Source organism: Suricata suricatta, chromosome 7, assembly GCF_006229205.1.
Source record: "Suricata suricatta isolate VVHF042 chromosome 7, meerkat_22Aug2017_6uvM2_HiC, whole genome shotgun sequence".
In the NCBI taxonomy this organism is placed as follows: domain Eukaryota; kingdom Metazoa; phylum Chordata; class Mammalia; order Carnivora; family Herpestidae; genus Suricata; species Suricata suricatta.
Window position 1 is genome coordinate 124,332,476 of NC_043706.1, and position 17,346 is coordinate 124,349,821.

The window sequence follows — 17,346 nt, forward strand, 5'->3', positions numbered from 1 at the left end:
TAAATTTAGAGTATCGTATTCTCTACTTTAAAATCTTTATTACTGGTTTTAAATTATTTGATTGTGATGTACCCTGATGTAATTTTCTTCATTTTTTTGGTACTTGCTGGTATTCATTGAACCTCTACGATTTGTAGGCTTATTGTTTCCATCAAATTTAGCAAACTTTCAGCCATTATTTCTTTAAATGTTTTTTTCTATTACCTTCCTCCTTTGGATACTCCACTTATACATATATTTGGCTGTCTAAAGTTGTTCCAAAGCTCACTGACAGGCTGGTTCTTTTTGGGGTTTTTTTGGGGTTTTTTTGCAGCATGTTTTATTTTATATAATTTCTAATGCTTTATCTTCAAGTTCACAAAGTCTTTCTTCAATGTCTGGTCTGCTATTACTCCTATTCAGTGTGTATTCCATTTCAGATGTTTCTGTGCCTCTAGAAGTTCAACTTGGATTTTTTTATAGTTTTTGTAACACTCCTTAAACTTAGTGCTTTCCTCTACAATCTTGAGCATATGTATAACTGTTTTAATATCTGTTTAGTAAAGATGGTTACTAAATCTTAAAAAATCTGTTTATTGTTTATTGATATCTTTATTAAAATCTATAATCTGAGTCTATTTGTATTGACTGATTCTTCTCTTTACCAATGAATTTTCCTGTTTCTTGACATATATATAGTAAATTTTGATTGAATACTAGATACTATACCCTTAACCTTGTTAGGTGCTAGATATTTTGTATTTCTTTAAATATTCTTGAGCTTTGTTCTGGGATGAAGTTAAACTACTAGAAATAATTTGACTTGTAAGACAGGAGTCTGCGAATTGTGGCCCACAGGCCAAATCTGGCCCACAGCCTATTTCTGTAAATGAAGTTTTACTAGAATCTGGCCACCCTCACCCACTTACATATTGCTTTGGGCAGCTTTAACATTACAATGGCAGAACTTAGTAGCTGCAACAGAGATCATATGGACTGTAAAGCCTAAAATATTTTCTATCTTATCCTTTACCAAAAAAGTTTATGATCCCTCTTTAATGGTTTACTTTCAGGATTTTTTTAAAGGAAGGATCAAAGCAACCTTTAATCTAGGGCTAATTTTCCCTTACTACTGAGGCAACACCCTTCTGAGTACTCCATTTTATGCCACTTATTACAAAGGTTTTTCTACTCTGCTGGGACACATTCTTCCCTGCCCTGTGATCTACATTTGCCTTTCTAGTGGTTCTTTTCCCAGCCTTGGGTAGTTCTCTTACATGCATGCACTAATTAGTACTCAGCTAAAGACTCCAGGGGAACCCTCTGACGATCTCCAAAGTGTTCTCTTTGTGCAACTCCCTTTTCTGGTACTCTGTCCTACAAATTCTAGGTGCACCTGCCTCCCTGAATTCCCAACTCTATTACCTCAATTCATGGTGACCACTGAGCTGTGTCTGGGTTCCCCTTCTTACACTGTAGCTGTGGACACATCATTTGTTTCCCTTCTCTCAGGGTTCATCATCTTATGCTACTAGTTGCCCAATGGCTGCAAATCTGTTTTAAGTATTTTATGGCCTTTTTTGGTTCTGTTTTGTTTTTTGGTTGTTTAATGCAGGAGACTGAACCAGGTTCCTACTGCTACACCATGGCTGGAAGTCATGGAAGTCCTGTCAGTCTGAAGTTCCAATTCCTTACATTTGTATTAGTGTTTTATATTTACAAATAAGTACTCAAAACTCTGCATTATCTCACATCCTCTCCACATCACTAAGATGTATATATTATCTAAAAGCTCAAAAAGTACAAAAAGTGGCTTGTCTGGAGTCACATTACAGAGCAGCCCGTGTCTCTTAGTCATTTTCTCTTCCATAGAAATACAGAAGTTTTCAAAATTTGGGATATATAATATAAATAATAAGAGACTGACTTCTCTATAAAGTACATTGTAAATAATTTATTACTAGTATCTCAAATTATAATACTGAGCAATAAAGAATTAAAGGATTATTACTGCATGTTGCTAATGACCAGGTCTATCACCTCAATTAATCCTCATAATCCTCACAGCTATTATTATTTCAGTTTTATAAAAGACAACTTATGGCTAAGAAAGGTTCTTTAATTTGCTCACAATAATGTACTTACTGGCAGTACTGCTGGAATTCAAGCCAGGCTACACTCATTCTAAAACTTGTGCTCTCCATGCTGTCTGCTCTTTAATTTGTAGTCTTAAAAACAGAGCTTTGGAACTAAATTATGATAGAACACTCCAAGTCCTCAGTAACAAAATGGTATTAGGGGCCATTTCTTAAAAGTATCAAGATCTATTTGTTTTAACCAAAGAGCTTTTAATCAAACAACTGCTGAAACAGAAAATTAAGTATGTTTAGAAGAAACTGCAAACCTAGTTTTTCTCTCTGTAATCCTTAGAAATTTAAGATGATTGAGATTTTGGCTGCTTTTTAATCATGTTTCATCTAACTGAAGTTCTCAAGTCAAGCATTTAAAATTCTCTTACTGAATTATCTGGGAAAGCCTACAACTGACCAAAACTCAGCTGAGCTTGAGCTCCTGCAACAGAATTTTCTTACCTGTAAATACTGAAAATATATTCTACCTTCTTAAGATCTTACTATTTATTTTCTGGTAGCAAAGCTATACCTATTTAATTGTAGGAAATTCTGAAAATACACATTTCTTATTTGCATTATTCTCAGTATGTCAGTTTCTTGCTAGCCATAAGAAATGGACCTATTATCTTAAGCCTCCAATTATTGCCACTAAATGTATATTTACCATTTCTCTACTTTATATAATTGCATTAATTCTAAAAGTTTTATAATTCATTTTCAGAACTGTTTAGGTTTATCATCATATTGCCTACAGATTTTAGTGTTATCTCCTCTTCTAATAAGTATATTTGTCACTTTTCTGTCTCACTGGCTAGAATTTCTTCTACTACCCATGTTACAGACATCATGTCCCTACTCTTGATTTTGATGGAAATGTTTGTGGTCTTTGCTATTAAAAAATGTGTTAAGATTCAAAACAAATATTTTTTATCCAAAGTAAAAATGTACTGTTCCCAAAAGATGAGCAGAATTGGTATTTAATATTATTAAATGTCTCACAAAACGCTAAGTTCACATTTAAAAAAAAATTATTAATATGGTGTGGTTGTTCCAGAAGATTCCCAAATACTGAATTATTTTTGGACTCAGGTAAGTCCTATTTGGCTACAGTAGATAGTTCTTATTAAAATTTTATTTGTGGATTTTTACATTTATTCTCATAACCGTCAATATTTTAAAAGTTTTGTATTGGCCATTACCTTTTAATGAGGGTTATATAAATCTTGTGAATATATCTATTTTATCTTTCTGAGCTGTGAGAGTTATGTAGCATGGAAGTAACTATTACATGAACATTAGGAAGAATCAATTTGACAGGCAAGCCAAGTTAAAATAACCTTTAGCATCTTAATCACTAAAAGTTTTGAAGTTTATTTATATACATTTATATCATGTTCGCTTAAAATTTTCTTATTCTTCTCTGTATTTCTCTAATGTTTTTTTTTTTGTAACCTAACATATGGGCAATTTTTGTAAGTCTTCCAAGGGTATTATAGTGTATGGCTGTGTTTATCTTTTGCCTAATGGTCTGTTAACAGTTAAGAAGATCCATGACAAGATATGAATCATTTATTTATTGACACTTTCAGAAGGAAAAATCAAAGTCCCATAGAAAACTCCTGTTGGCCTGGCCTGGACCACATGCCCGTCCTAGGACTGGAACACCACAAGGACAAGACGCCAAGACTGCATCAAAGTCAGTAACTACTACATGATCCCTTCCCCTGTTCCACTTGTGGAGTTCATCTCGGAATGAAGGAAGACAAAGAAAATATGTATCAGATGGTGATTAAAAACTAAAGTACTTAAAAGAGAGAGGCCAGTAAGAGGGTAAAGGCAGGGAGAAATATCGGCAATTCAAAATATCTGGGGCCCCTGTGTGGCTCAGTCAGTTAAGCATCCAACTCTTGATTTCAGCTCAGGTCGTGATCTCATAGTTGGTGAAATTGAGCCCTGCATCAGGCTCTGTGCTGACTACAACGTGCCTGCTTGGGATTCTCTCTCTCCTTCTCTCTCTCTGCCCCTCCCCACCAAATAAATATGTAAACTTTAAAAAAATGTTTAAAAAACAAAAAAACAAAACAGGCTGGTCAGGGAAGGCCTAGGTGAGGAGATGACAATTTAACAAATATCTGAAGGAGGCAAAGAAGCAAGTCTTAGGGCTTTTTATGGCAACAGTAAATGCAAAACCCTACTTGGAACAAGAATATTGGTATGGATAAAGCAGTGAGTGAGGGGGCACAGGATAAGGTTAGATCGGAGGTAATGGGGACCCATATCATGTAGAAGATGATAAACCTCTATAAAGAGAGGCACTGGAGTCACTGGAGCAGGAAAGTAGCATAATTAGACGTAGGGCTTTAAATAGTTTATCTGGCTGCTCTTTGGAGAATGCATTCTAGAAGAGAAAGTAGGAAAGCAGAAAGACCATGGAGCACCTGACTCAGTAGGTTTAGCATCAGCTCTTGATTTTGGCTCAGGTCGGATCTCACAGCTGTGAGACTGAGCCCTGCATAGGGCTCCTCACTGAGTGTGGAGTCTGCTTGAGATTCTCTCTCCCTCACTCCACTTGCCCTTCCCCCACTTGAGCACACGCACTCTCTCTCCACTCTCTCTCTCTCAAAAAAAAAAAAAGGCAGGAGGAACAGTAAGAAGGCTATTTTAATAAAAAGATGATGAATGGCGATGGTTTGGACCAGTATGATAGTGGAAGAAATGGTGAGAAGGAGTCATCCTCTGGATATGTCTGAGTTAGAGTTGACAGTATTTCCTGATGGCTAGATATGTAGAAGGTGAGGGGGAAGAAATGACAATGGCGTCAAAAAGTGTGGCCTGAGAAAATGGAAGAGCAGAGTTGCCATTTACAGAGATGAGGAGGACTAAGGAAGAAAGCTTAGTGGAGAGTGGACAGGAACCTAATTGTAGATAGGTTAAGTTTGGTGTGCCTATTAGACACTCAGCAACTGGGTATTTAAATCTGGAGTGCAGGAGACAGGTTCATACTGGAGATACGAATTTGGTAGTTATCAGCATATATGTGTAGTTAAAGCCACGAAACTGAACCAAGTTAGCTAGGAGTAAGTGTAAGCAGAGAGACAGTGCAGGAACTGCCCTCAGTCACCCAGTGCTTGGAAGTCAGGGCAATGAAGGAAGGCTGATACGAGTGGTCACAGTAACTGGAGATCAGTAGGAAAGCGTGGAGACTCAGAACACCGGGGAGGAACGTGACTGACTGGGTCAATGCTACTAGGAGGTCAGGTAAGATGAGAGCTGAGAACTGTGAGCGACATGTTGCAACATGGAGGCCACTGGGGACATTCAAGACCGTTTTGGTAGAATGGTGAGAATCAAGCCAGACTGAATGGGATCAAGACAGAAGAAATAGGGGCGCCTGGGTGGCTCAGTCAGTTAAGCCTCTGATTTCGGCTCAGGTCAGATCTCACATTCATGGGTTCAAGCCCCGCGTCAGGCTCTGTGCCGACAGCTAGCTCAGAGCCTGGAGCCTGCTTCTGGTTCTGTATCTCCCTCTCTCTCTGACCCTCCCCTGCTCATGCTCTGTCTCTCTCTGTATCAAAAAATAAATAAAACATTAAAAATTAAAAAAAAAAGAAGGGACAGAAAGAAGACTGAAAACCTGTGTAAAAGAAAATGGAAATGAAATGGATTAGTAACTCGGGGGAATGGGAGTTATTTTTTTCAGTAAAGGAGGGAGGAAATCCAGAATTCAGGGGAATGAAGCAATATCCTTGGGTGGGTGAAAGGAAACAGAACCTACGAACCTCAGTGGAAGAGTACGCTTTAGATTGGATTTGGGCAGTTCACCCAGGGAGGAAGAAGAGAAGGCAGAATGTATGGTGCAGGTGGTTGGGCAGATGTGACGATGAGCACTTACGGAAGTTCTCTTTTGGGTGTTGCTATCTATCAGCGCTAAAGAAAACAGAGTCATCAGGTGAAAGGGAGAACAGAAGAAGGGGAACTGGAAGTTTACAGAGAAACAGGTTTTAAATGTCTTTCTATGAATTAATTGTCCAAACTTCCTGAAATACATTAGGGGACCATTGAGGTTAGTAATCAAAATAGTTAAGATAAAACTAGTGAGTATGGCTGGTCACTTTTCTTCAGCTTTGACCAGCTGGGCAGCTAACGGCATAGAAGAGACAGACTAGGTCTTTCGGGTCTAGATAGCACAGTACAGTAAAGCAAGAAGGAGGGATAAGAGAGGGGGATAAATGGCTGACTTTAATGGTAGAGGACAGGTTATTTACATTGAGTAAGGAAATGTCTAGGTAGACTTAAAAATTGGTGGGAGCAGGGAGTGGCGGAGGATGGATGCTGGAACGCGAGATCATGGAGGGACGAGTTATGGCTAATGACTGAGTCTGCAGTACCACCATGGGAAGACAGGACTGAGGTAGTCTGGGAAACAAGGTCACTGAATGGAAGTTAAGGAAGTGAGAAATCAAGGTACTGGAAGGACCCCAAAGTGGCCATAAAATCACCAGGAATTAGGACACACTAGTCTTGGCAAGGAGGACAGTGAGCCAGGAGCTAAATCTTCAAGAAATGAGAAAGAGTGATGTAGGAATTAGCAGGTGACTACAACAGGGAAAAATACACATTTTTACTTTCAAGATTTTTAAAAATTATGTTTTATAACTATATTTATAATAACTGTTTATGCTTAATTGTATGTCAACTGTTTTAAGGTACTGCAACAGTCTTTATGTTATACTTCTTCTGTTCTAGCTCAAATGTCCTTATTCCCTTTTCATTGTGAAAAAGGTACAATAGATCCTCTCATTGTTATCAATTTCCTAAATTTTAAAGCACTCTTTGCCCAAAAATGTTTCATGGAGCACCATTCCTAGGTATATATGGGGTTACACTGGGAAATATGTTTGAAAAACACCACAGACCATCGGCTCTCTTAAATAATCACTTGTTGGAAATAAGTCTAATTTTTACTAAGTCTCCCCCCAACTGAATTTAACTGACTATAGGTTCCCTTTCCATATAACATCGGTTAACATCCAAAGGAATGAATATACTACAGCATATACTTCGGGGGAAACTGTATTAAAAAGTGTGCGTCTTCCTAGGGGCCTGAAAATAGGTGAAATAAAACCTGTTAGAACAAGATTCAAACTAATTTAGACGCCATCTCAGAATGCAAAGCCCCAGTAATGTTACTTTGTAACATTATTCATCCTACATTGCTAACATTATGTAAAATGAAATCATCTTCACATAATGTTTCTCAAAGATGTTTTTAAAATTAGTTTAGCATATTTCAGTTCTTCATCCAACTGACAACATATATAAATCAGAACTACTGACTGCACTGTTCATAACCTTATTTTTCCATATTGGCAACACAGTCTCTTTTCTAAGAAATTGGCCAAGTAAAACCCATTTAATAATATAAAATGTTTTCTGTGATATGGAGAATAATTTCTTTTCCAGGTTAACTATGTTTGTCCAAAATTTCCTATTTCAAATGTCTGTATTTCATGGAATTTAAAAAAAAAAAAACTGCCATAACAGGAGTTCTCAATGTTTTTTCAATAGACAACAAAGAGGGGCACCTGGGTGACTCAGTCGGTTAAGCGTCTGACTTCGGCTCAGGTCATGATCTCATGGCTCATGAGTTTGAGCCCCTCATCAGGCTCTGTGCTAACAGCGCGGAAGCCTGGAGCCTGATTCAGATGCTGTGTCTCCCTTTCTTTCTACTCTTCCCCCGCTTGCGCTCTGTCTCTCTCTCAAAAATAAACATTAAAAAAAAGTTTAAAAAAATAGACAACAGAGAAAAAGTTATAGAACAGCAACATCGCTACTTCCAATGATAAAACAGGAGTAAAGTTATATTCTCCCAGTCTGGAATCCTGCCCTCATTTCATCTAATTGCCAGATTTTCACAGGTCAATGAAGCAGAATTCATTTGTCCTCACTAGTCAAACCACTTACACTTGTTGACTTCTCCCAGAGCGTTGCGTCCCTCTTACCATCTGTCACAAAGATGTTCTGGGTGAAGACTGTGCTGTCTAACAGGAAAGATGTATGTACAACCTCAGCTCTACAGATGGCACTTTACTGCTCCTAATCATAACCCTGCCAGGAAGTCACTCCAAAAGACACAGATGGCCCTAGCCCAAGATGTGTCATTCAAACTCCCTCAAAGTAACTATCACCTAAGAGTACCAGAAAAAAGTGAAACAGCCCTTAAAGTAATATAAGAACTAAATAATAACCTTTTGCTCCAATCTTTGTTCCAGGTTCTCTAGAAAAGTACTGTTTTGTAATCAGAAAATAAATACAACATGTTGAGGGTGGAGAATAAAAAAATTAAAATGTCAACTTACAAAGCCAATGATGACTTATCAATGAGGCAGGAACAACCTAAAAACAAAAAAATAAAGTCAGTTATTAGTTTTATATAATAGTTGCACATGCATTTTTTAATTTTACCATAACTGCAGATTCACACGATTTTAAGAAAGATCTTGAGTACCCTTTACTGTTTCCCCCACTGATAACATTTCATGAAACTAAAGGAGAATATCACAATCACTATATATTTAAGTTAATACAATCCACTGGCCGTTTGAGACGTCCCCAGCTTCACCACCCTTGTTTGTGTACGTACTGAGTTCTACAGAACTTTATTACCATAGGTTCAACATGTACCATCACAGTCCAGATGCCACATCGTTCCATCATCACAAGGATCCCACAAGTCCTTTTTAAAAAAATTTTTTAAATGTATTTTTGAGAGAGAGAGAGAGATAGCACGAGCAGGGGAGGGTCAGAGAGAGAGGGAGACACAGAATCTGAAACAGGCTCCAGGCTCGAGCTAGCCGTCAACACAGAGAGCCTGATACGGGGCTCAAACCCACGAACTGTGAGATCATGACCTGGGCTGAAGCCGAATGCTTAACCGACTGAGCCACCCAGGGGTCCCCCTCATGTTCTTTTATAAGCCCCCATCTCCTTTTCCACAACCCCTTTCTCTCCCTAAAACTCTTATACATCTTTTTTTTTTCATCCCTTGGGAGAGAGAATGCTCACAAGGGCACACACGCAAGCAGGGGAGTGGCAGAGAGTGACTCCCAAGCAGGTTCCAAACCCAGTGCAGAGCCCGAAGAGGGGCTCAATCTCACAACCATGAGATCATGACCTGAGCTCAAATCAAGAGTCTGATGCCTAACCAACTGAGCCACCCAGGCACCCCAGTCCCCTCATATACCTACTTTATAACATTAAAATAACAATATCCATTTGTGAGTGGTAGGTATTTTACTCGTTGTGCATAGAAGACCACCATAAAAGTAAATAAAGAATTCTATTTTTCTACATGAAAGAGTAAAATGTAAAGGAACAAATTCTCTGGAGAAAAAATTCTGTTTGCTTGTGATCATAACATAAACTACTCACTTCAAAAATCAAAAGGTAAAAGGTAAGAGGGTTGTCTGAACTCAGAGGCCACATTTTCAACATATATTTTAAAAGACTTGATTCTTTTAGAGCAGTTTTAGGTTCACAGCAAAATTGTTTTTAGTTTCACATTCCATTCGTTCCATGGCTGCCATATAGGAAAGCAACTGACTTTCATATATTAGCCTTATCGCTTCTCGGCGTTTTGGCTAAGATCAAGTGTAGTATTTGTTCACGTCAGCTTAACATATATTAGCCTTAAAGCCTGTAACCTTGATATTATTCATTTATTAGTTCCAATTTTTTTGTTTTTGTCATTTTTTAAAATTTTCTATATAGACGATTGTACCATCTGTGAAAAAAGGTAGTTTTATCTTTCTTCCAAATCTGTATTCCTTGTCTTACTGCATTAGCTAGGATTTCCAGTATTAAATTGAAAAGGAATGACAGGAGACCATCTTGCCTGGTTTCTGATCTTAATGGAAAAACTTCTACTTTCTCACCATTAAGTATGACATTAGCTGTAGGCTTTTGCAGATATTCTTTATCAAGCTGAGAAAGTTCCCCCACTAATTTGCTCAAAGTTTGTGTGTGTTTTGATCATGAATGGGCACTAGATCTTGTCAAATGCTATTTCTGCATCTACTGATAAATCATCTGCTTTTTCTTCTCTAGCTCGGTCATGTGATGGATTACATTGATTTTTTTTTTTGAATGTTGAACCAATTTTGAATATTTGGGAGAATTCCCTTTTGGTCATAGTATATAAGATTATTTTTTATATAGATTTTTATATAATTTTTAAAGATTATTGGTTTGGGACATCTGGGTTGACTGTCCAACTCTTGATTTTGGCTCAGTTCATGATCCCAGGGTGGTGGGATCAAGCCCTGCTTTCAGCTCCACACTGGGCATGGAGCCTGCTTCAGATTTTCTCTCTCTCCTCTGTCCCTCTCCCCTGTTCATACTTTCTCTAAAATTTAAAAAAAAATTATTGTTGGCTTTGAAATGCTAATATTTTGTGAAGATTTCTGAATCTATGTTCATGAGAGATACTGATATGTGGTTTTTGTACAATTTGTCTGGTTTTCATATTAGTGCAACCTAATCTGCTTCTAACCTCTGGACATGACTGTGGAGAATGGCATAATTTCTTCCTTAAATGTCTGGCAGAATTCACCAGTCAATCCATCTGGGCATGGTGCTTTCTGTTTTGAAAAGCAATTAATTATTTGATTTCTTTAATAGATACAGGCGTGGACAGTGAGTTCACAGTATTCCTTTATTATTATTTAAATGTCCAAGGGAAGTAAAGTGATACCTCTTTTATTTGTGATATTAAGAATCTGTATCCTCCTTTTTTCCAGCTAGGATGATCAAATCATTTTGTGTTACCATTAATTTCTATGATGAAAAATGAAAAACTTCCCAGTAAGTCTTGGTTACAGTAATTACTCCTAAGAACTAATGTCCCTTTTACTTACTGTTGCTAAACACACTTACACAGCAGATAGAATATCAGCACAATATCTGTATGATTCTTTATTCTAAAACATTCCACAAAATTGAGTGAAATAGCTCATGTTTGTCTGCATGTCATCAGAGCAATAACATTTATATTCATGTTCATGGTTTTTCTTAATTTTTTAAATTATTAATAGATAGAGACTATATCTGTATAAGTGGTTTGTAAATAGCTATACATAAACATGCAAGAAATGCCTTTGATGAGCTTAATCACAAGCACAAAGACAATGTCAGGTTGGCTCTATTTCACCAGAGTTTCTGGTTTCCAGGAACCTGGACTCTGACATGGGAAGGGAGTCAACACCTTCCCTGGAAGGTAGGACTCAGCAGCAGAGAATACTGTGGGATTTTCCTTTAAACTTCATTTACCAGCTAGGAAGAGGATATAATTTATTAACCTACAATTAACTTATTAACCTAGAATTTTTAAAATTCTAGGATGTAAAAAACTAACGATGCCATTCTTAGCTCAGATAACAAAGTGCCACAAACTTGATGGCTTAAACAATAAATATTTATTTCTCCCAGTTCTGCAAGCTGGAAGTTCTGGATCATGGTGCCAGCATGGATGGGCTCTGGTGAAAATCCTCTTCAGAGTTTTAGACTGCCAACTTTTCACTGTATTCTCAGATGGTGGAAAATAGAGCTAGCTACCTCTATGGTCTCTTCTTACAAGGGCACTGATTTCATTCATGAAGGCTCTGACTTCATGGTCTAATTACCTCCCCAAAGCCACACCTTCAAATATCACATTGGGTTTAAGATTTCAATGTATGAATTTGAGGGGGGGGGCGGGACATAAACATTCAGTTCATTACAATGACCTTATATGGAGATGAAGACAATACAGTCATCTCTTAAAAACCTCTTTACCAGATTCTCACATCTAGGGGAAAAAATAGGGATAGACTACTAAAAGCCTACGAAATTCTGTAATCAAAGGGTATCTTGCTGCTAATCTGGATAGCCCAGGTAGGCACCTGTGTGACTGGGGAGTGCCTCAGGGGATACTAAAAATGCACAGAAACAATACAGTGGAAAAGCTACTGCAGTAGAAATGGAGATGGAGGGGTTCAGAGATGGGGGTCTCACAGCCAAGGAGAGTGACTTCACTCTAATTCTGTCAACTCCAACTGTTTGAGTCCTAAAGGCCAACTAAAACTCCAGAGTTCTTCCCTGCCCCTGTTATCTTCTGGTTGGTGTTTTCACTCCTAACACTTGTACATACATGTATCTCTGCTAATATCCCCACATCATGCTCCACTGAGGGAAGGGAAAAAAAAGACAAAGCTACTGGAGAGAGCATTTCATCTGTTCAATGCGAACCCTACAGACATCCCTTCTAGCACCACAGCAACCTCACCTCTCCATTCCAAATTTCCTTTACATTATCACCCCCTCCCTTTCTACTAAAAATACTTCTTCCCAACATACAACTGTGATCTGGTATTTCTCAACCTATAATAAAAATCTTCATTAACCTTGCACTGCTCTGCAGCTCCCATATCCTCCCAGACCATCTTTCTCAAATTTCTGAAAAGGATTTAAGAAGTAGATAATCCCCATTTCCTCACCTATTCACTTTCCAACCCATTCCCCTGGCTCTGATCTCTACCACTCTATCAAAAGATCCTTATCAAGGTCATCAAAGCAATTCTTATTATCCTCATTTTAAAAATCAGGGCACTAAAGCTCAAGAGAGATTACTAAGTTGAGATAGTAAAGACATATCTTCCCTTAGAGATAAGCAAGAGCCCAGAGCTGCCCCAAAGCTCTCTTTTCAGGATATTAGACTAAGGGCTTCATCTTCCAGGGACCCCCACCTCCTTCTTCCATTAGGTCATCTTCCATGTATTAAATCTCAGACTTACTCCCCAACATATCTCATTGTTTTTCATCATTTTTCATTGAGAAATAATTCTGCTTGATCTATGAGTATTTTCTGTAGATCACTTGGTATATATTATTTTATTTAATTGAAAATAGGTAGTTCTATTCCCTTTGTACAAATAAGAACACTGAAACGGAAACTGTTTTCAATATTAGACACTTGAAAAGTATCAGAGCCAGCATTTGACCTCACCGCCTAGATTCTGGACCCCAGGCTGCCTGGCCTTCACGATGGCTACATCTCACAGCTTCTCAGTTGCTCCTATTATATGGTAATAAGGTAAGGGCATCACTCAGAAGTGTGACACAACCCAGTATTTCCATAAAGTCAGACAACATGGGGTTCACACAAATGTGCTATGAGCAAACATACAAGAAACTACTTTATATATCATAAAGGGGCTTTATCATGAGAATCAAAATTATTAACACAGGAACTCAACTTTGGTGACTATAGCATTTTCCCTCCATAGCTCTATTTAGGAAGCTAATTTAGTAAGCATGAGGTAGGATAGAGATTTGTATGCTCACCCATATACTATTCTTTTTCTAAGCACATAGACCTTACACTTGCTTAGCATTGCCCTTAAAGCTGAACATGAGGGGTTCATAGCAAACCTTCCCTCTAGAGTAAGAAGGCCAAGGGTCTAAGCAAACATGTCCACCCAAGGCCAGACTCCCCTCCTGGACCATGCTGTAAGTTTCCTGGAACGAAGGGATTTCTTGTCCAAAGAACTTCAAGCCTGCTAGCAGGGACTGTGAAGCCCTCTTTCCCAGACCTGTGTTTATGAGAACAGATTGTGCCACTGTGTATGCAGCCCTAGGCCCCAAGAAGTGGCCAATGGGTGGCTATTTGCTAAGATGTGGACAGAGTTTCAATGTGTGCCCTCCATTGTGCTGAACTGGGCCCGGAACATGAAGAGAGGGGAAGACAGGCCAGTATTCCTACACTGCCATGTTCTAGAGGAACAGACACCTCAAGACTCCAAAAATCCCATATTCAAACCTAGCTTTCCAGGTCATAGAAGATAAATTTGCTCAAGAATGATAGACTATATGTTGTACAGTTATATTATTAGCTCAACTTATAACTTTTAACTATTCAGATATATGATAAAATTCCTTCTGTTTAATATTTCTGCTTTAACTTCTCTACCTCCTTATAGTTAGGCACAGCCATTTTACTAGTTCTAGGCTACTAATTAAACAGTTAATTACTGGTATAAGACCATTTAATATTCTCTTTCCCCCCATGACAATCAAGAAGGTCAGGTGTGTTACAGAAAGCATACAGGATGGAGGTGCACCCAGAGTCCTTAGCCTGAGTGCATAAGGCAGAGTCTCCCAGAAATCCACAATGGACTTTTAGTTTGAGAAAAAAATAAACTGCTCTTCACTAAAGCCACTGAGGTTTGGGGATAGTGTGTCAGCACAGTGTAACTTTAGCCCATCCTGACTAGAAATTAGTACCAGAAGTAGGAGGCTTCTTTAGCAAAAACTTAAAATATACTTAGTGGTCAGGGAAGCAGTGGGGAAATTAATCTTAAGGGCTGGAAAGACAGGCATTATATTTATACAGTGACAAAATATTTTATAAAGTATTTGTGTCTAGTGCCTCAGGAGACATATTACCTAATAAACTTCAGCTCTATAAGAGCGAAGAAAACAAAACATTTGAAGTGTGCATTGGTTATTTGTGGCTGCATATGGCAAGGTATTCAAGAAAGGGATGAGCTGAGAAAAGAACTATCCAGTTTTCAATAAGAAATGAAGAGGAACAAAGAGATTCCAGATATTTCCAACTTGCAATGTTATATGAACTAACTATCTCAAAACTCCCATACTAACAGAGACACTGAATGAAGGTCATAGGCCTAGGAAAACATTAAAAAATATTAAACTGCCTCAGGGAAAGGACATAAAAACATGTTCATTGAATCATTTTACTTGGATAAGATGAGGAAAAGATCAGATTAGGGGTATGGTTTTCCCATAGAAGTCCGTCAGTCCTCAAATAACTTTCTTTTGGTCTAGAAAGAAGTATAAGGCAAGAAAGCAAATCAATGCAGATCTGAGAAGCAGGTATTACAAAAAAAGAAAAAAACACAGACATGCTTACCAGCATATAGAAGAAACAGAAAAGAAACCTTCCAGATTTTGGAGAGGCTTGTGCTGCCAAAGAGAACCAGTCTATCAGCTAAAGTCTGAAAATGGCCCTCTGGCTCTTTCTATACGGAAGCAGTGGGAAGAAAGGGTTGCTCAGTTCAAAGTAGAGCAAATCCTCTACTCTCCATTTCATATGGAGCCAAGGAAGAGAAAAAAAGAACTCCCCAGAGGAAAGAACCAGAGCCTTATGAAAAGTGAACAAGAAGGTAAAATCAGCCCCAACCGAAAAACATTTTCTTCCCCCAGGGTGTCCCAATATTTCAGAATTGCTATGGACCAGTAATTCCAGTGTGCCTCCTATGTTCCCTTTTCCTAGATGGGAGAGTCTACTCCATTTAACCGCCCCATTCTACCCTTATATATCATATATGCAAGTGAGCTGTGGGCGCACATGCACACACACGCACGCACAGAGGGAAGACCATGTGAGGACACAGCAAGAAGGCAGCCATCTGCAAGCCAGGAAGTAAGGCCTCCTCAGAAACTGAATTTGCTGGCACCTTGATCTTGGACTTCTTAGTTTCCAGAACTGTGAGAAAACAAACTTCTGTTGTTTAAGCACCCAGTCTGTGGCGTTTTGCAACAGCAGTTTGAACCGACAAATACAGGTTTGGTACCATGAAATGGAATACTGCTGTAATAATTGCCTTAAAAATGTGGAAGCGGCTTTGAAACTGAGCAGAGGCTGAATGAGTTTTGAGGTGCATTCTAGAAAAAGCCAAGACTGCCTTGAAGAAATAGGAAGTCAAAGGTGACTGGTGAGAACTCAGATGTAAATGAGAACATTCTATTGGAAACAGAAAAGATGATCCTTCCTATAAAGTGGCAAAGAACCTGGCTGAACGGTGTTCTCAGGTTCAGTGGAAGGAAGAGCCAAAGAGATTTTAAGTGCATTTGAGAGAGAGAGAGAGCAAGCGTGAGAAGGGCAGACAGAGGGAGAAAGAGAGAATCCCAAGCACGCTGTGCACTATTAGTGTAGAGCCCAAACTCATGAACCATGACATCATGAGCTGAGTAATTCAGGTGCCCCTTAGCTGAAGAGGTTTCTAATCAAAGTGACCTGGCTTATCCTATTGCTTGAGTAGAGTACAAGAAGACAGATAAATTGAAGCATTCATTAAGCAGAGAGAGAGATAGAGAGGAGACTTAGGTTCAAAGATCTGAAAAAATTCTCTGCCTATCTATATTACAAAAAATGAGAAAGTATGTTCTGGAGAAAACATCAATGGTATGGCTGGAGCACTGACAAACTCCCTGAGATTATCCTTGGGGTTATTCATCAGTCTAATCAGCAGAAGCCAGGAACAGAGATGGGATTATACCAGCAGAGACACAGACAGTTTGGACCAAACAGAATATAGTCAGGATGAAATAAAGAAAGGCTTCTGGACTTCTGAGATGGAACAGGACTAGACACTGAACTATTCGACTGCAAACATGCTTTATTTCTCATGAAAAGGAAAGGATGACCCCAGGGCAGTTCACACATCCTCACTTCTACTCCCACCTCAGAGGGCAAGGCTGCTTCCTCCTTCATTTCAGAGGGGGTGCTCTCATCCTTGATTTCAGTGGGTCAGGCTGCCCTCACCCAGTGCCTCGTGGGGTGGAACCACTGCCTAGGGCTATGGGGCCAGAGGGCATATCACAAAGCCAAAGAGGATTATTAAGCCTTAAAATCAAGTGGAGTTTGCCTGGCTAAATGTTAGTCTTCTTTGGGACCCAACAATTCCTGTCTTCTTTCTGCTTTCTCCCTTTTGGAATGGGAATATCTACCCCATTTCCATCCCACCACTGTATTTTGGAACCACCTAACTGGTTTGGTTTCACAGGTTCACTGCTGGAGAGGAATTCAAGATGAATCATACCTTGAATCTCATTCATACCTAATTTAGATTATTTTTTTTAAGTATGTTCCACACCCAATGTGGGGCTCAAACTCACGACCCCGAGATCAAGAGCCGAAAGTTCTACTGACTGAACTAGCCAGGTGCCCTGATGATATTCAGATAAGACTTTGGAATTAGAATTCTGCCTTGATGCTGGAATGGGTTAAGACTCTTGGACCTGTTGAAATGGAATGAATATGTTCTGCATACAAGAAGGACATGAATGTAAGGGGACTAGAGAACAGTTTGTTACAGGATGACTTGCGTCCCTCCAAAATTCTTATGTTGAAGCCCTCATCTCCAACATGATTATATTTGGTGACAGGGCCTTTAAA

General features: G+C 38.8%; 1 protein-coding gene and 1 pseudogene across 24 annotated transcripts in view; one reads left to right on the plus strand and one right to left on the minus strand.

Annotated features, from left to right (window-relative positions):
* PLAGL1 (PLAG1 like zinc finger 1) overlaps positions 1-17,346 on the minus strand; it is a 73,790-nt gene that overhangs the window by 40,652 nt on the left and 15,792 nt on the right. For all 24 annotated transcript variants that reach the window (XM_029943818.1, XM_029943804.1, XM_029943813.1 and 21 more), the window contains exon 2: positions 8,471-8,507. The gene's annotated coding sequence lies outside the window, so the exon portion shown is untranslated. The remainder of the gene's footprint in view (positions 1-8,470; positions 8,508-17,346) is intronic.
* Positions 9,732-9,847, plus strand: LOC115297210 (annotated as a pseudogene).